Below are 21,046 nucleotides of genomic sequence, written 5' to 3'. Positions count from 1 at the left end.
AAAGCGTCGGGAATTTCATGTTTCCCTTTTTTTCCAAGCTTTTGTTGACTATATAATACTTGTCCATAATTTTAGTTATATCATTTATGTTATTAAATTAATTTTCACACACACACACACACACATATATATATATATTAAATTCCAAGCAATAATTTAAATGTGCAAAACTAGAAAATAAAATTAATAATATTATACGTCAAAGCGGGATGTAATAATAATAATAATTATAATAATAATAATAATAATAATAATAATAATAATAATAACTACAATAATACATCAAAATACGTGCATATAATCAAAATTAAACTTATTACACCATAACTTGTTTGATGTAAAGCTTATCTAAGTAATAATATCTAAATAATCCAAAAGAAAACCATAAAGGTAAAATAGGGGGTGTAACTAGTCTTAGTTAAACCTATTAAATCTATTTAGTCATCACTAAAAACCATTCAAACTAACACTAATTATTATAATTACAAGTTTCGTTCGTAATGTGAGTCAATAGTTGAACGAGCTAATACGCATCTCTTGATTATTCAAATCTTCCGCCACCATGATCTACAGAGTCATTAGAAACCTGAAATTGATATTAACAAAATGTAGGTAATTATACACAAAACAAACTTATCTCATTCCAGCAAACTAAAACATAAAGGAAAATAAAAGGCCTTATAATAATGGGTCATAAGCGGCTATTACAAACTCAATTGCACAAAGCCACAAAGCATAAAAGCAAGACGAACCTCTTTAGGTTCAAGAGAAAACCTTCTAACCTACTCTGTCTATTTCAATTATAACTTGATCTATGGGAATATGGAAACTAGATAAAGTAAAGCATCGTGCCAAAATAAATGATATCCAGAGATTTTTCCAGATAAGGACCATCTGTGGGGAATGCATACTGGTTATATATAACCTTACAAAAACATGAACAGATCAGAGCCACCAGGCAACACCCAATAGATTCATTTCTGGTTATTTATATCCTGAATAGATTAGAACCTGCAATGCACCCACACAGCTAGACCTCCCATAGTACATACGTACAGCAAAAGAAGGCAGCCAACAACAACACCAAGCAAGGGAAACAACCACAGCCAACAACAACAACAAGCAGGGGACAACTAAAGTACTTTTCAGCAATTTCCTTGGCAGCTTATGGCAAGAAGACAAAAGTAGTTAAGATATCAATTAAGGCTAAGTCACATGGTAGAGTTGTAAGAAGTTAAATAACAAGAAGTGAGTAGGAAAACACATTGAGAAAAGTTTGTATTAGTTTATTAGCTGTAGTTGTAGTAGTGTATTCTCCAAGCCTTTCGGCTATATCAATCCAATCAACTATCTTCTGCCATTTTTCTCTTTGTGTTGCGTGAAATCGTTTGTGCATAAGTGCAGTCCATTGCAGAACCACCAGGCAACACCCAACTAATGATAACACAGCATAAATAATTAAACAGAATCCAGTGCCATAAACAATTGCTTGGAATTTATAGCCAGGTCAGTGTTATTATGATTTTCTACCCTTGCCTTATAGTAATGGCCCTGGCCTGGCTCCTGTTTCTTCCTTGTTATTTTTATTTGGCCAGTCTTTAATGTATAATGTAGAAAACCATTTCAAGATACTCCCCCCATCTGTTAAGCCTTATGTTGTGTTATCAGGAAATTTCCATCATTCCAACTATTATATTCCATCATTCCAACTACTGGTCATTGTCCCTTGCTTATACTACTACCCCCTGCTATACTTTTTTTTTTTTACTGAGTTCTATAAAAATTATACATTATCAACAACAACAACTTAGGATAACTAAATCACTATACTAAAGTCAAAATTAATATATGTTGATTGTCATAGCCAAATAAACAAGGAAGGGAGTGAGGAATTATTTAACCATACCCGAGGGTTAGCCATACGCAAGGCTAGTTGTGCAGTATCTAGAAGTTGTGACGAAACTTCTCCACTACGAAAGGATTCTAAAACTGAGAAAATAGTGCTTTCATTGTCTTAAGTAGCTTTGTATTCTCATCACACTTTCCTTTTATCTCTTCATTTTTCTTATGAAGCTCCTTATTTTCTTCTTTCAAACTTGATACCTCTGATGACATGCTGTCCATTTCCACAACTTTTGTTCCTTTTCCAATCCCTTGTTTTCTAAGTGCACCACGCACCCCATAAATGTCTCCACTTCGAACTCCAAAACCGAAGCCTTGTGGTTTTTCAGGAATTTGTCCACCATATAGTGTAGCCTCAAAAGCTTCATTCTCTATTTCTATACGCGACTTTGAACCATCAGGGTATGCAAGCTTTAAGCTTTCAGCCTTAGCCTTAACATCTTCCTGCACAACATATATAACAAATGTATATGTTAGAGTCAAATTATCTAAAATCAGAAGATAAATAACCAAAAAAAACTAATACCAGGAAATCTTCTGTGTCTGTGCCTTCGTAAAAAGTTCCATCCTTTCTTTTATAACATTGTTGCCACAGTTCATATAGGCTCTTTTCTTCTCCTTGCTCATCTTTCTATAAATTACAATTAATAGAGATATATAGGGTTATATATTGAATCGTTTTCAAAAACTGCTAACCACAATTTCATGCATCACTATGCATTATATTTGCAATCAATGGGTAAATCAATAATACATAATCAGCACGTCTATTCGCAAAGGTTGTACCACCAGAATTATGAATTTGGTTTAGAGATGCTCTTACCTCTTTTCCGATTTCAGACAATTCCTGCAATAATTCATACAACTTTCAAAATTTATAATAGAGAAAAATGAAACAGAATATATGGTTTCATTGCGATAGCTGTAACAATCATATGATAAAAACTTACTTTCCCTCTCTCTGAATTCCAATAGTTAACCAAATTAACCTAATTACTCTTGCTAACTCCATTTGGGGGATTATCAACAATATCTCTTATTGATTTCTCATCTGGTTTAAAGTATCGTTTCTTAAGATCATGTTTGTAACTTCTCCATACTTTATCAACACACTGTAGAGCTTGGGTGTAATACTTCTCCTCATCGGGGATCACAAAGCAGTCCTTAATAAAATATAATTCCATGAGCAAATGTAAATAATAATTAACACAAATTTTAACTAAGTGATAAATGGAATACATACCCTTATTGCTTTACTGATGTCCCTCTTAAAAGAGCCATCCAACTTACGCCAAGTCTTATCTGAAAGTGGGCAAAAACACTCTTCCTTTGCAATGCTACCAAGGAATTGGACCAATATATGCCCACCTTTCTGAATTGGTTGGCAAAAATCGTTGAAATGCACAACATATTTAACACCATTGTTATTCCAAACCTCAATTAGCGGAATGGGTCCACTAATTAATCGCTTCTTACCATCAGCATCTATGGAAAAAGAGAACCAAATAGTAATTGTATTAATAACACAACACATAAAATAATAGAACACTAAAAATAGGGCGCATTCACGAATAATGATCCTAGCTTAGCATGACAATAAGTATAAGTATGTACCAATGGTTAGAACCTCTTCATCATACTCAATTGCACCGAGCCATTCGGGAAGCGATGCGTGACGTCAAAGCTTGAAAATTTTAGATTTTTCTTTTGCTGCTCCATCACATGCATGCTTATCTTTATCCTTACTTTGTAGTATGATCATCTTGCATTTCTTGTAACAATGGTTGATGAGAAGCATGGGAAATAAAAGGGAATATAGGTGGTTTTGATAGCTTCGGAGGTGGAATTTTTTTAGGAACGGTAGAGGTGTTTTGTGTAGAAGATGAAGGGAAGTTGTGAGTCTTAGTTATGCTTGGAGGGTTTGTTACATTAGTTGGGTTTCTCATTGTAGGAATGCTTTTTTGAGGTTGTGCGCTTATGTTGGTAGTAAAATATGAAGGTAGGTCTTGTGTGTTAGTGATGGTTGGAGAATTTTGTACACTGTGTTGCTTCTTCCATACAACATTACTTTTTTGGGACAGAGGTTTGCTTGTGCTGGTAGTTGAAGATAAAGGGAGGTCTTGAGTGTTAGTGTTGCTAAGAGATTTTGGTACATTTATGAGTGGTTTCTTCCATATTGGATTGCTTTTTGGGGGTGGAGGTTATGTACTTATATTAGTAGTGGAAGATGTAGGTGGGTTTTGAGTGTTTGGTGGGGTAAATGGTCCCCATTTACCATTGGCTTCCCCTGATTTTTTGACTGAGGTAGAAGGCATTGAAGCTTTAGGCTCTTTTTGTAGTGGTTGTGATGATACCAATTTTAAAGCCTTATTTGAAACAGTATCAGGTGCATTTGTGGCTGCCAGGCCAACTGCCCTTGTTCTTTTGCTACGATAACTCATCTTGACTAACTTGAAAGGGAAAAAAGGTTAAGAGCAAGTCAGTCCATAAAGTTGACAACTATGACAAGAAACTGCCACCAGTTTATTTGAATCCACCAGTAATAATACGAAGTGAATTTCCAAAGAAAAAAGACGTAGTTTTCAACAAAACTATGAAAAAAAAGACAGACTCAATAAAAAAACAATTAATTAGCTCAGTTCTGTACTCCTGCTCATGTGTAAAAAGGTAAAGAACTCAGACAATCAATAAGACCTCTCACCTGTAAAGTATGGAAGAGAAGTATGTTAATACAATAAAAACACATAATAATTGTTGGGTACATATTAGAACAGATATAAATTACAGAATAAATCACTTTTCATAATACCAATATTCATGTAATCCTCGATGTAATAGGCTAAGATATTTCTATACTCCTTACATAACACACAAATCACACAATTTGGTTCCATTTGGTTTTTAGATTTGAAATTCAATATACCCAATCTAAAGCCAAAACTCTCTCCTTGGAGTCTTTATTTAAGTGATATCTAAAACATTGAAAATTAGAAAAGCTTCTTTTCTATAATGAATCTCACTATTTTTTGTTCAAACTGCAACACACAAAATTCAAATCCATCACCTACAGTGCAAATGAAATTCATTACTAATCACCTAAAGTTTAGCTGGAGTAACTATGCACCTCCTAAGTCCTACTATAAAGGGCAGTGAGAAACAAGACAACAGGTATATATCTGCAAACAATGCTGCTTATTAATAAACAAATTTTCAATAAGAAGAATCAGTTGAATTAAGTAGGGCTCCTCTATTACAAACTTTTTTGTTTTGTTTCAACAGTTCAATTTAGGACAACAAGGTAACATAAAGATTCTAGAGCCATTTTTATTACAAATCTAAGCAAAATTTATAGGTGTTAAACAAAAAAGTCAACAAATGCAAAACTAAGTCTCATCATCGCCCATATCAAACAAGTCCCTTGGCTTAGTCTTAACAACATGTAACCATCCTTTACTTATCTCATCCTCGATTTAAAACACTTGTTTTGCTTGAGATGATCGAGAAAATAAATGGATCATCATGCAAATTTCGACCAGTGTGCATCAGCTTCGAGAAATTTACACAAACGTTTTCAGTATGGTATCTTTTCAAACCCCTTGTTATGTCAACCAATCACAATGAAACATTATAACCTTGTGAGAACCATAATAATCTAATTCATATATTTCTTTGAGTCTTCCATAATACTCTTGGCCTTAAGCCTCTAACATAATGCCAGAATTTTGTGTCTTTCGATATCGCTCGCGATCCACAATGTCAAATTTATAACCATTGATGATAACACTTTTTATCCTTTTACAACGATTACTTAAACCACCCCCGGCTAATGCTTTTCTCAACTTTCCTTATGTTGTACTATCATCTATGTTGTGGACCTATGTAAATAAATAAATAAATAAATCTTACGTTAAGCCTAATTAGGACTTTATATGTGCAAAAAAATAATAAAATAAAAATAAAGTTTGATATTTAGTAACCTGATTTTGTAACCACCCAGAAAATTCATTGATTATCCACCCATTTTCTACAGTTTCGTTCACTTGAGATTGATTCTCTTGTCTTTTTTGGTATATGAAATCACTTTAGACATAGAAAAAATATTATGTTAACTAATAGTATAATAATACTTAATAAACAGTAAGTTATTAATTTATTGCGACACTTACTCAAGAATTGGTTTCATCTCATCTAAATGAAGCAAAACATAGCGATGAGCTTGTTTTAAACTTTTATCATCAAGACGAAAGTTTTCCTGTTTTCCAACCACACGACAGCCCGAATTAAATAAATAGATGGTGTTTATAATACCATCTTCATTTCTTTTCAGTCTGTTAAATATGGTCTTAACACTATCTAAATATCTCGAACAAAATGTAATTGTCTCCCAAAAAAGGAACCCTTCGACAATGGACCCTTCAGGTTGGGCTTTATTACTTACATGAGATTTCAAAAATGCCAAGTACCTTGTAATATAAAAATGAATGTGAATATAAAAATACATAAAAAGAATAATAAGTAATATGATAATATTGTTTATTTTAACGAAGCTTTGAAAATATAAGTTAAGATATTGACCTTTCAACCAGATACATCCATCTGTAATGAACTGGTCCACCGAGTCTAACCTCATCCACTAAATGAATCAATAGATGAACCATGAGTGTGAAAAAAGTTGGTAGAAACTCTTGTTCCATCTTACAAAGTGTCAAAACAATCTTGGATTGAATATCATCTAACTCCTTCGTATCAATAGAAGTTGAACATAGTCGTTTGAAAAAGTCAGACAACTCCTCAATCAAGTCAATTACTTTTGTGGCATTTGATGCTCTTAAAGCAATAGGAAGGATATCTTGCATGAAGATATGATTGTCATGGCTTTTCATATTGATAAGTTTTCATTGCTTTATGTTCACACATCTTTGTAAGTTAGATCCATATCCATCTGGAACTCTAAGCTTTTGTAAGACTTTTAAAAACCATTCTTTTTCTTCTATAGACATGTTGTATGATGCGGGAGGCATATAGTTATTTTGACTTGAATCAATCCAAAGATGAGATTTTATATTTAACTTCTTAAGGGCCTCTCTTGCACTCTTGTCATCTCTAGCATTGTCCATATCTAAAAGAGTTCCTAACAAATTGTCACAAACGTTCTTTTCAATGTGCATAACATCTAAATTATGTCTTAGAAGATTGTGTTCCCAATATTCCAAGTCAAAAAATGTACTTTTCTTTCTCCAAAGAACATTATTAGAATCTTTCTCACCATGGTCATTATCAAATTCATTAGTGGATATCCCACCTTTCTTTCTATCTCCTTTCTTATGGGAGGATTTTTTAGACTTTCCATATACATAATTAATCCTTTCTTGTTCCTTCAAAATGTCTTCCCCGCTTGTAGGAACTAGAGCAACATCATGTTCCTGTGTCCCATCAAATAAATGGGCTTGAGAACGAAAAGGATGATCAAGTGGCAACCATTTTCGATGTCCAGGGTAGCAAATTTTACCACTAAAAAAATATGAGTGAGTGGAATGGGCACATAAAGGACACGCTTTATAACCTCTTGTAGTCCAACCAGACAACATATCATATGCAGGGAAGTCATTTATAGTGGAGTGTAAGGCTGCTCGCATTTTAAAGTATTTTCCACTATAAGCATCAAAGGCATCAACACCATCCCATAACAATTTTAACTCATGGATTAATGGTTGCAAATACACATCAATATCAATCCCCGGACTATATTTACCAGGAACAATCAAGGACAATATGAATGATGATGGCTTCATACAAAGCCATGGTGGTAAATTATATGGAATTAAGACCACATGCCAAGTACTATAATTAGAACTCATAAGACGATATGGATTGAAACCATTACTTGCTAGAACCAACCTAGCACTACGAGGATCAGCGGCAAATTCTTGATATCTTTCATCAAATTTTTTCCAAGCCTCACCATCTGCTGGGTGCCTTAGAACCTTATCATCCTTTCGATCAAAATGCCATCTCATGTCCTTTGCTGTTTTAGATGACATATAAAGTCTTTTTAATCAAGGGATAAGAGGAAAGTATCGCAATACCTTAGCTTACTCACCCTTTTTACACGATTCTTTACTTTTTTCACTTGAATTGCCTTCCTTCCCTTTTACAGTTTTCCACCTTGATGTATGACAATATAACATGCAATCATTTGGACATGCATCAATTTTCTCATACCCTGATCCCAAGTCCTTAATTATCTTCATACCCTCATAGTAAGATGAGGGAATCTCTTTGATGGAAGGAAGTACATCTACTAAAAGTTCAAGCAATTTAGTGAATGACTCAGCAGACCAATAGAACATACACTTAAGGTGAAACAAGTGCAAATGAAACGATAACTTTGAGAAAGTAGTGCACCCCTCGTATAAACCCTCATAAGAAGTATCCATTAGTCTTTTATACTTAACATCTTCTTCACTAGAGTTAGTAGATGGATTTACATTACCTACATCACAATGAAAATCAAAATCTTCGTGCATATCGTATGAACCACCTATTTCGTGCATATCATATGAAGCCTCTTCTTGTTGCATGTTTTGGGATTCAAAAAGAGAATCTAGAATGTCATCCCTAAAGGCTTCTCTTAACAAACCACCCATATCATCTTGACCTACTACCTTTTGATTAATGGGGGTTTCTAAGGTATTGGTCCATTCATCAATTGTACAATAAAAAACCCAATTCCTATACTTCTTAAAAAAACCATTACACAAAACATGTCCTCCTACTTCTTCTATGGGTAACCATTCATTCACTTTGCATTTATTACATAGGCATCGAGTTTTCCCATCTATAAGAGTCTTCTTAGCAAGTTTAACAAAATTCATGCAACCTTTGTAATAAATAGGTTTGCCATTGCATAAATCAATCCAACTGGTATCCATGACTACAAAAACACCAAATTACTTTCTATTTACTTTTTGATAAAAAAAAAATATTACAAATCAATACAAAAAGCAATATTAAATAATTTTCAAGTTTAACAATCGGCTTAAAGCATGAAACTCATTCAGTCATAAGCCATATAAGAGTACTGCACATGTCTTCAACTATTGCTATAACATGCTCACATTATTATTAGTATATCATTCTATGCATTATATGGAAAAAGGAATCAATTTAAATGGAATACCAAGAAATCACTAAAAAATTTGTATAAACTAAGCATCAATGACGGTAATTAAAGGACAAAGTTTAATAACCTTTTAACTTATGATTATGATTAGTTAAGTAAACGATGGCTCATTTACCCACACAAAAAAATACAAATGCAAAAACAACAAAGAATAAACATGATAATTATAAAATCATGAGAAGACATATGAATTCAAAATATCATATTATGCATCCATAGCCATATACATTGAATTATAAGTCTTAAAGGTTATTAGTAGTTACCTAAATTAGCTGGAAGAGTACAAACGTGATTCAAGCCTGATCCTACTTGTTACTAAGATGATCTTGTTTGTTGTTGTCCTCTTCACTTTGTGCCCAACAGCCAATTTCACTTAGTTTAACATTTGAAGAGTCAGATAACAAAATAAATTAATTTACTCGAATATTGAATTATGTAAAAAACAAATATCAAGAAGTGAAGGGGATATTCTGGTTTATATATCAAAGTATCAAAAAGTTAAAATAATGACATAGCTCATGCATTATTATACACCTTCTCAAAGTTGTCCATGAATTACTCTAATTAAGGGATATATTATAAGAAACACAATATTGAGCATAATTGAGCTGGCATACTATTGCAGATTTACCTCTTACTTCCAAAATGAAATGAAATTGTCTAAGGGTTCTATTTTAAGATCCTTAATTATCTATTTTAATTAATTATACTTTTAAATCTTACAATATCTACATTAGTCCAATTCACACTAAGCTTAGTGCGTGCATTTTCTCCACTTAAATTATACTTCACCATTCAAATTTTGTTTAAGTTTGCGGTGCTCATCTATAAGGCACTACTGCTTTAAGAGTTCAAACATATTTCGTCATTGTTTTCAAACAAAGGCTTCTTTCTCTGAAAATGTTGTGCTTTTATTAAGAAAACAAAAGATACAAGCAATGAGCTACATTTTTTTTTACAGATCAAAAAGTGATTAGTTGACCAAAGGACCTAACTAATCTAAACTATAGAAAGTAATGAGATTTTTTACTTAGGCAGGCACAAAACACTACTAAATCTATGATTATATTGCAATCAACCAGTAATTGACTATTGGTTAAGAAATCCGAACATGACAAACATGTAATTGAACAACAATTTCCAATAATATAATGATACATGCAAACTGATCAGTTTTAATTTACAGGCTAGGGGAATTAAGCGAAAAAAGCTTGGATATTCAAGGTGGGAACAACTTCAAATATGTAATTCCAAAATTAATAATTTTCAATTTCATGAATTCGTAAATTTTCATTTCATTATTTTAGGGAACGAAATTAAGAAATAAGAACCTGTAAATTTCAATGGAAAGGAATAAATTTGAATCTTTAACTAATTTGTAAGCGTAATTTGTAATTGTATCATGATCCAAACTCATTTTTTACTGTAATTTTCATAATTCATACGAATCATAATTAAACCCTAAAAACAATCTACACGATAACTTTTAAAAAAAAATCATACCTTCAATAGATCGACAGTCGGAATCACCAGCAATCTTGGATGAGCGATTCTTATTTAATGAGAAATGAAAAATAAAATCAAAAGAGGAATTATGTTAGGGTTCAAAAGCTAAAAAGTGGACAAGGTAACTGATGAGTGTAGCAGTATAGGAGTTTAGCGCGGTGCGTTTATTGATTTGTTTTATTTCTTTATTTTTTTTTAATTTTTGAACTTTCAATTGAGCGTGTTAATTTTCCGGCTAAAATTTCAATCGCTGGCTTGATATTGTTGGGCTTCTTTATCACATGGGGCACGTGATAATCTCGACACTTTAAATCGTCGGTCCATGTTTATGACACTTATAAGCGTCGAGGTGAGACGGGATTTATATTTTCATATTGACGGTTTTCCATAGTGTCGAGGCTATAGTGTCGAGATTCCATGGCTTTTGTAGTAGTGTTTGATAGCCTTTTGAGGCATAAACCTTACATCAAATTGGGCTAAGTTGACTATCCATCTCGATATTCGCCCGTTAAGTGTAGATTTCTCGAAGAGATACTTTAGTGGATCCATTCGAGATACCACATAGACTGTATGAACGAGCATGTAATGTCTTAACTTGGTTGTGGCCCACACTAGTGCGAGGCACAATTTCTCAAGTGGTGTGTAGCGTACCTCATACTCGAGCATCTTTTTACTTAAGTAGTAGATGTCGTTCTCTTTACCTTCTACTTCTTACGCAAGCATAGCTCCCATTGTCTCTTTAGTGACTGTTAGATACAATCGAAGAGGAATTCCTGGAAGCGATGGTGCTAATACGAGAGGATTAGCGAAATAGGATTTGATCTTTTTAAAGGCTTTTTGACACTCATCGTCCCATATTACTAGCACATTCTTTTTAAGTTTCTTGAATATTGGTTCATATATCGTGGTTAGCTTGGATATGAACCTACTTATGTATTGCAACCGGCCAATGAATCCTCGAATTTGTTTCTCGGTCTTGGGCGACGGCATTGACATGATTACTTTGATCTTAGTTTGGTCTATCTTTATTCCTCTAGAGCTAATGACACAGCCCAAGAGTTTTCCTAAGGTGACTCCAAAAGCGCACTTAGATGGGTTTAGCCTCATGTTGTATTTCCTTAGCCTTTCGAAGAATTTTCTTAAGGCTACTTAGTGTCCTGGACGGTCTTTTGATTTTACAATCATATCATCCACATAGACTTCTACCTCATTGTACATCATGTCGTGGAGTAAGGCAGTAGCTGCTCTTTGGTAAGTGGCACCCGCGTTTTTAACCCGAATGGCATTATCGTGTAACAGTAAGTGCCCCAAGGTGTTATGAATGTAGTATTTTCCATATCTTCTTCAGCCATGAGAATCTGGTTGTACCCTGCGTACCCATCCATAAACGAGAGAAATGCGTGATTTGCAGTATTATCTACTAAAATGTCGATGTGTGGTAAAGGGAAGTCGTCCTTTAGACTTGCCTTATTTAGATCTCTGTAGTCGACACACATTCTTACCCTTCCGTCTTTCTTAGGAACTGGTACCACATTTGCGACTCATTCGGGGTATTTGGATACCTTTATAATACCTGTTGTTATTTGTTTTTGAACTTCTTCTTTTATTTTAAGAGCTACGTCGGGTTTCATTCGACGTAACTTTTGTTTTACAGGTTTCATTCCCGGAATTACTGGTATTGTGTGTTGAGCTATTTCTCTATTTGTACCTGGCAGATCTTCGTATGACCAAGCGAACACATCTATGAATTCTTTTGGTTGATTTATTAAATCGGTTCTTTCTTCTTTATTAAGAGTTAGGCCAATTTTAACTTCTCTTTTAGTGGTTGAATCTTTTGAGATATCAACCGTTTTAGTATCTTCAATTACTGGTGTTTTATTCTCAAGTGTTTCCATTGCCTTAATTATTTCCTTGTCACTTTCATTGTTAGTTAAGCAATGCTCATCATCTTGAGTAAGGGAATGACACGATGAGTAAGCGGAAGAAGACATGTTATTGAACTCAGAAATCATTACATCGAATAAGGAAATGTCCGTTGGGACTTGACTACTAACCATCCTAGGAGTAGACTTTGAAGTAGAAGGGAGAGAAGGAGATTCTACTACAGAAGGTTTAGAGAACTCGACTACAGAAGACTTGAATTCAGACTCAGACTCAAACTCAGACTCAAATGATTCAGACTCGTCGAACATTGGTCCTTGTCCTGTTGTTATGGAGATCTTTCTTCCAGTTGGTGTAGTCACCTTCACAGTCTTTCGCCATCCTTTAACTAATCCTTCTGTCGGAGTAATGAGCTTTGTGGGATCAAAGTCTTCGATTTGAAAGCCGTTTGGATAAGCGCGAATTATCGTCAATACGCTTAGACTCATTTTTCTCGTAGCCAAAGAGTAACCCCATGACATTAAAGTCAAAGCATGGAGGTGCTTTCTCCTTATGGATAGGAGTTGGGATATCATCCAAGAAGATTTCAAACCCAGGTTGTCTTATCCCATTTTTGACAAAGGGCTCAGGAAATTCGTAACATGAGTAGTCCTCACCTTCTCTTATAAATTGACCATTTAGAGTGGGAGGATATTGGTCCATTAGGATTGCTTTATTTTGAGTACGAGCATTCCTCCGTGCATTGATCTTTTCTCGGGCTTGCTTATAGTCTTTTGGAGTCGGTTCGAAACCAAGTCAAAAAGTATCTAATTTAGAAGGCCAGGCGATCCCATTCGTGTTGCTACTCCTTTCTTCTTTCCTAAAGTCATTCCAGGATAGTGTCCTTGCTTTCGGAGTATGCTATTAAATATCATGTTTGAATGGAGGTCGTAGTGAAGAGGGGTCTTTTCATCTTCGTTGATAAAGGAGACCTCTTCTGTGTTAAAGCCCCATAAGTCTTCATCGTTTTTATCGTGCTCCACATTTATAATAGGCTTATCGATTGCCTTAATTATCGTTGGAGAAGCATCGATTGTGACATGAATTCCTCCAACTATGGCCTTCACTTGTTGATGAAGGGATGGCCTGAAGGTCATAAAGCCAAGGGCGTCCCAACAACAAGTTGAAAGAAGATTTGATATCTACCACTTGGAAAGTAGTAGCATGTTCAATGACTCCCGCCGTGACATTCATAATGATAGTCCCAAGAGCTTGGCGACGAGTGTTGTCATAAGCCCTTATTCCTTGCGTAGATGGAGACAAATCTTCATCTCTTATTCCTAACATCCTCGCAGTTCGAAGTGGCCAAACATTGATTGCTGACCCATTATCTACAAGAGTCATTGGGACATTCATTCTCTTGCAGATTACTGAGAGGTTTAAGGCTTTATTATGTTTATCACCTTCTAGAGGTAGATCCTTATCAAAAAAAAGTGATTAGGTTGATGGGACTTGGAAGATCACTCGTGAGGTAGTTAGCCAACCCCTCAGGAGTGATTTCAAAATCTATCCCTACCTTAGCCAAAGCATTCATTACTGCGACTCTATGCTCACGGGATGTAGCTAGTAGTTTCCATACATTCATTTCGACCTTAGTCTTTTTAAGTTGTTTGAAAACATCGTTGTCTTCTATGATTGGTATGGGAACTTGTTGGGTAGTAGAAATAGGTAGTGTTGTAATGGGAGGTTGCATTCTCCCTGATCTCGTAAGGACATCTATGGGTGAGTCTTCTTCATCCCAAATGTCATCTATTGAATAGATTGTGGAAAGTGGGGTTTCTTCTAAATCTTTGAGGTAGACATCCTCATCATCACTTTCCCAAACTCCATTAATACTAGAATCTTTTACTGGACTTATTTTAACCAACTTCTTGCTATCAATTAGTCCTTGGATTAGATCCTTGAACTTGAAGCAATGTTTAATGGTATGTCCTCCTGATTGATGGTATGGACAATAGAATCCGCCTGTCCTTTTTAGTGATTCAAAAGGTCTTGGCTTGAGAGGTTTAATCTTCCTACTTTCGAGGAGCTATTGAAACATATTTGCATAAGAAGTCCCAATTGGAGTATAAGACTTATTGCTCCTTTTAGGTTTTTCGACTACTTAGAGAGAAAAGGGTTTTCTTTCAGTAGTCTTAGTAGCTATCATCTTTTCCGTGTCGCGCTTACTTTGAACCATTTTTATATGGTCGAGGGCCTCACGACACATATCAATTGCCTTCTTCATTGTGTTTATGAGGTGTCATACCTCTTCTTTACTGGCAGGCAATTCACCTATAATATGTTTCTTGGCATCGAAAAAGGTTTCCTCCTCTTCTTCAATGGCATGAATTTCTTCAACTGGTTTAATGTGGGATGTTGGATCAACGCGATTTTCTTCATTAGAAATAGCCAAGGAATCTGAAAGTGGAGCACTATTAATACTTGGCTTCTTGCTTGTAGGAGGCAATGGAAGTTTGTTATTCTCAATGAGATCTTGAATAGCTTCTTTTAGCTTCCAGCAATTTTTGGTAAGATGGCCCCTGCCTTGATGGTACTTGCAATGTGCATTGGGGTTCCAGCTAGCTGTCCACTTTCAACTGGTGGATCCCCAAATGGTCCAATGGGAGTTATAAGACCTTTTGCATGAAGGCGATCAAATGCGGTGTAATAACTCATGCCAATAGGTGTGAATTTTCTCCTAAATGATTTCTTTTGTCCTTGATTATTCATAGCTAGGACCTCATTTCGATTAAAGGTGCTAACATTATTTGAGTAGGTAGTTTTGGAAGAAGAAGGATTGTCGTTCTTCTTTCCTTTCCAGCCGCTGTTGGAGTTGTTAGCAGCTTTTTGTTTTGCAAGGTTGTCTTCAATGTTAATTCCTATGTCATAAACAGCCTTGAAAGTATTCAAGTTACTTTGATATTTGAGATGCTTAGAGTACTTTTCTTGGAGGTTCTTGATGAACATCCTTACAGATTCTTTAGCAGTGGGCACCTCAACCATTTTAGCGGAAGTTTCCCTCCACTTATTAAAGAAAGAAGTAAATCCTTCATTCTCTTTTTGCTTCAACATCTCAAGTTCCCTATGGTCATTTTCAACTTGGACGTTGCATTTGTATCTATCTATGAAAGCGTTCATTATGCCATCCCAAGAAGAGGTTTTCTCTTTTTCAAGGGAAAAGAACCATTGTTGACAAGCGATTTCTAGAGATAGTGAGAACAAAGAGTGAAAAACCTTCCTATCAATCCACTTAATGTTCATTATAGTTTCAAAGGCTCTTAAGTGGAAGTAGGGGTTATCAGTAGGCTTGAACCTAGGGATGTCATTGGCATTGAACTTATGGGGAAGAAGTTCCTTGTCCACTAAGACCCCTTGTGAACTAATCCCTTGGAACTTATAGTCATTGGAGAGCTTACTTAAGCTTTCCTCCATTGCTCCATCTGTTGTTGTTTCGCAGGGTCATTGACTTGAAGAGCAATGGTCTTCATCATCTCAGTCAGACTAGTAAGGTTTTGCCTAAGCTCATTGACTTCATCATGAGTTTCCATTTTCATAGATTTTCTCTTTTGTCGAATCGGTTTATCAAAGAGTGAGAGTTGGACTAAGGCGTTGTCCTTGATTAATCGTCCTTCCTTTCTAGACCAAGAGTTGTAAATTAAACCAATTTTGTTTTAATGACTTGACTCAAATTGACTTTGATTCTTTTGGTTTTTAAGGAAAATAAGCAAAAATAGGGTGCATATTTTTGGGAATCAAGTATAGGGTTCAAACAACATGGTTATGTTTGGAGGATTAATATCCGACTTACCCCCCTAAAAATGACGGAAAAACACGCGCACAAAAGACTCACTAGACATGGTCAAGGTGAAACATATATACAAAGTGTGTGCTTTAGAAGTGAGTGAAAGTGGCATGTTTTAACACTTGTGTAAGACCATGGGACTATGTGCTTAGATTCAATTAAGGAATAAATACGGCTTCTTCCATTAATAAACTGATTAGTTAGACCCAGCGTGAAGACTCAAGCAGGAAATTGGACCATCGCACAAATAATGGGACTGTCGTGATGTGCCAGCACCATCATGGCGCGACATTGCTATCACGTCACGACGGACACTAGCGTGTCGCGCCACAGGCCAAACCTCTGTGTCATTGCTGAAACATTGGTCTAGGCCTGTTTCCAGCATTCTACCTTCGAGGAAAAAACCTATAGCCGTACTAAGTCAGGTTTATTCAGTTTATTTAGACTTTAATTACTTATATTAATTGGTTAATTAATTAAGCAAATTCCTTTAGTCATTATACAGTTTATTTAGACTTAATCACAACCCAAACAAACGGTTAGCGTAAATATGCACAAGCAAGAGATGCACAAGTAGTCAAGTAAGCACAATATGATGCAATGAGTTTGCAACCTAACCATGGCTTTAGTTTTCTAAAGTTCAAGGATAAGGGTTAGTCAAAGAGTGTCCATGGTTATGAGTTTGGATGCAATGCGCGAAAGCCTTACTTTTGGAAAGGTTGGCACGTATGGATGGGACCCCGCAAGTTAAACTTGCTTCCATGGGTTTGGTGAATTCACAAACTCGGATGTACCCTTCGTTGCAATGAGAGTTCGATTGGGAGATGGAGCGTGAATTCCTAAAGGGTTATAGCCATATATAAAACACATATGGGTTCAGAAAAGTGAGAAAAACTCAATCAGGAAGTAGAATCGAGCAAACAATACTAGAACTGGTCAAAGCAAGAAGGTATATTTTTGGCTCGATATTGGAAGAACTTAGCGTGAGACAACAGGGCCTGTTGCGAGACGATGACCATGTCGCCACGCGACATTGCTGTCGCACAGCGACAGTGCCATCACACTGCGACGGGCACTTTTTTCTCAGCGCTAGTTCCTACATGCCTCAACAACTTTCTGTTCTTAGAATTTTCTAGTTTTTCATAGCGTTATTTCGATTCTAGTTGTGAAAGATATTTCCCTAATTTCCTAAGTGTAAAAATTCCTATGTTTTTGACTCATTAAGGATAGTCTATCCAATGCGGACCTTTTTTATGCTTATGCCAATAATGTCAATCAAAATTATGCACATGAATATTTAGAACTTTTCGAGTCTCATTCACTCATTCTAAATTATTGCCAAAATAAATTTTAGGAATTAAAAAAGAAATCCTCCCCAGTGGAGTCGACAAAAAAACTATAGGGAATATTTCAAGCATCCCACACTTGAGCCCCACTGTGATCATACACATAAGTATGGTGGCGTCCAAAGGGAAGGAAGCTAGAGCAAAAGAGTCGCCAACAAGTTTTAGGAACTTGTAACCGTTCATAGGGTGAAGGTTACACCCCTTCACGATCCATGAGATCGCTAAATCCATAATAGTTTGGAACCATGACTGGATATTCGGGGATGAAGGTACAAATACAACCTAAAAGAGATTGAACTTGCCCTAAAAATAGGCCTCTACTTTATTCTTCTCATATTCATGTGCGCTTTCTGACTAACATACAATCAATGTATTAACCCTAAACCTGTTTAATCTATGTTGGTTGAATATTAATGCACAAACAAAACTATTATTGGCGATCACTTGAATTAAAATCATATTAGCCTAAACAAGATTATTAATTATCTTATTAAGCGTGATTACAAGTACAAATTCCCTTTACACCTGCAAGAGAGGGCGTGATCAAGCAATAGCAATAATGTATATCAAGCAACATAACAATACATAGACACAACAAATCATCATCATCAAAATAATATTCCCAATCTCATGAAAGCATAATAATATTATTAGCAAGATCCTAGGCATGATACTAACAAGATTAATAACAAATTCTAGCATGTCACTAAACAAATATCAAAGCTTTAGCCCTAACATGATACTAACATTATAGAATAAATAGGAAGCAACCTAAACATGATACTAGAAACCGATAAAAACATCCTAATATGATACTAGGAATTAAAATAACATAATCATGCTTTCTAAAGATATAACAATAAAACAACTTACTTCATTGCCTCGTATCTCTTTCTATCAAAACAATACACACGTTAGTAACTTCAAGGAAAATATTAAATTTAACCATTAATTTAACTAATTGAAATAGGGATTTGGGACCAAAACTTCAGAAATTATCAACCTTTCACGTCTAGCTCGAAGGCAACTTCGAGCTTTGCTAGGTGTTCTAGAACTCGTGAATGTGGTATTGTGTTTATGAAAAGGCTAGGCTTAAAAAGAGAGAAAGATTAAGCTTTTGCTTTTAGAGAGGAAGAGAATAGAATTAGATGATTTTTGATGATTGAAAACGGGGAAATACGACCCTATTTATAAGAAAAATAGTCTGGAAACGATCAGAAAAAGACCGAATCCAATCTGGAATAAAATTACTTATGTTGCCGCGCGATAGGGTCTAGCGTGGCGCGACAGCGTCCAGCAGGGCACGACAGCTTTGTCGTTTCGCGATGGTTCACGCGTTTTCTAAAAACCGTACAGAGTCCTTAATCTAATTAAATTAGACTAATTAACGTCCGTACTTATCTTTTAAAATCAGATTTAATTCTTTTTTAAAAACACTTGTTTTATTCCAAATAAAATTCTTTATTTTCTAAAAACATAATTATTAATCCTAATTTCATTAGAACTTAAAATAACCTTCTAAATTATTCTATAAGATTAAAATCAATCCTAATAATTTTAGGAATAATAATTAATGGGCCCTCCACTTGATCATTAGGCCACATAAAACCATTTCAGGCCCAATTTAGTATTTTGGCCATAACTTCCTCATTATTCATCGGAAATAGGCTTATAATATATTATTGGAAAGCTCTTTTCGAGCCTAATCCAACAACACCATTATTGGACCCTTATCATGGACCAAACTAAATTGGACTGGACATTTTCCTAAATAGAGTACATTTTCAAAAACAGAAAGAAAGTATGTTTATTAAAACAACCGCATCGCAAGACTTTTCACACTTTCATTTCGTTCGATAATGAATGACATGAAAGGTATTCATCACTGGGTTTGGTTTTTTGGGAGACACAATTAGGTGTCTACACTCCTTGACCTAAGCAACGTTCATTATGCAATACTCAACAATCCCTTCATCTATATACATGCTTAGCTTCCAAACCAAAGTGACGTTCAAGATCGTTTATGTACACCATATATGATGCTTAGCTCCATGACCTAAGTTCTTTCATCTATTGTGTCACATAATGTAATTTTCCTTACCCTCCTTGCCTAAGAACATGCATCATGCATACATTATTTTCAAGACAAGCAATTCAATCCATACGATTTATTTCATCTTGCTCAATGATGAGGTTCAAAACTTCTTCCCTTTTTCATGTCTTTTCTTTTGCGAAAGTTCAAAAACTTTTTCAAAATTTTTCATTAACGGAAATTCGAAAATAAAACTTCATTTTTTCATGTCTTTCTTTTTCGGGATAAAGTTGGTACTCTCCACTCATGACAAAAATGACAAATTTTTTTGGCTTTTTGCATTGCTTATGTCTGCACACACACACTATAATCATACACATTCACACACAATCACAAGTCATACACATGTCATGTCATGTTAAGCTTGGTCAAGTCAGTTAGTCAAGTTAATCGCAGTCTATACGGGTCTTTTGGCAAATTTTACTTTATAGGTCTCATCTACAGCCCACGTTTGGGGACAAGCGAACCATCTACAGCCCACGTTCGGGGACAAGAGAACCATCTACAACCCATGTTCGGGGACAATCGAACAAACTACAGCCCACGTTTGGGGATAAGCGAACCATCTACAGCCCACGTTCGGGGACAAGCGAACCAACTACAGCCGACGTTCATGGACAATCAAACCATCTACAGCCCACGTTCGGGGACAATCGAACCATCATCATTGTTTTATTGATCATCTCCCAAGCAAAGATGATTCACGGTTCAAGGTTCTCGATACATAGAGAGTTGCAATCTCATCACCGATACACTGGTGTCAGATACGCAATTTATCCCTTTACTCTTTTATCTGTAAAACTAACAAATTTTTTGCAAGTATCATCGTAAAACGAGTGATTTAGGATCGCAGAACGTCTTAAATCATTTTCCGTCCCTATTGACTACTTAAATTATCATTTTTGAAACTAACGTTTCTACAAACTCAGTCAAAGCGGGAGCTTCTATAGACACCTAAAAGTGTCTCCCCAAAACCAAACTCGATGATGAACAACCTTTCTCCGCCATTATTGGTCGGGTTGAGTATTTAATCTTTGGAGTCCTTAAATCCATATTCAATCCCAATACATTTCATAAACCAACCCAATTCCTAGCCCATTTCCTTAAACCATAACTTACTTTCCACTTTTCTTGTCCATACCACAAAACCCAGAGAAACTGATTTTGTGGCCCTATAATTTTGATCAAACTATTATTATTTTAATATATTACTTTCAATAAGCTTTCCAACGATATATCATAAGCCCAATTCTTATTTAAAACGAAGAAGATATGAGCAAAATACTAAACTCGGCCCAAAATCGACACCCTTT

At 35.3% G+C, this 21,046-nt stretch overlaps 1 long non-coding RNA gene across 5 annotated transcripts; it reads right to left on the bottom strand.

The window, feature by feature from the left end:
* Positions 1-227: 227 nt before the first annotated feature.
* LOC145568701 (uncharacterized) lies at positions 228-10,754 on the bottom strand. Of its 5 annotated transcripts, none has more exons than XR_014095895.1 (9): positions 10,589-10,754; positions 9,349-9,457; positions 3,517-4,352; positions 3,146-3,387; positions 2,853-3,065; positions 2,726-2,749; positions 2,429-2,533; positions 1,907-2,346; positions 228-586 (listed from the first exon to the last, which is right to left on the bottom strand). It is a non-coding gene; the product is annotated as an uncharacterized LOC145568701 (long non-coding RNA). The 5 variants fall into 5 exon arrangements; XR_014095897.1 differs by having other exon boundaries at positions 3,517-4,348; XR_014095894.1 differs by having other exon boundaries at positions 9,349-10,754.
* Between the last annotated feature and the right edge of the window lie 10,292 nt (positions 10,755-21,046).

This window comes from Chenopodium album, chromosome 11, assembly GCF_948465745.1.
Source record: "Chenopodium album chromosome 11, dcCheAlbu1.1, whole genome shotgun sequence".
Lineage (NCBI taxonomy): Eukaryota > Viridiplantae > Streptophyta > Magnoliopsida > Caryophyllales > Amaranthaceae > Chenopodium > Chenopodium album.
Note: the sequence above shows the minus strand (reverse complement) of the source record. Positions and strands in the feature narration are given on the sequence as shown.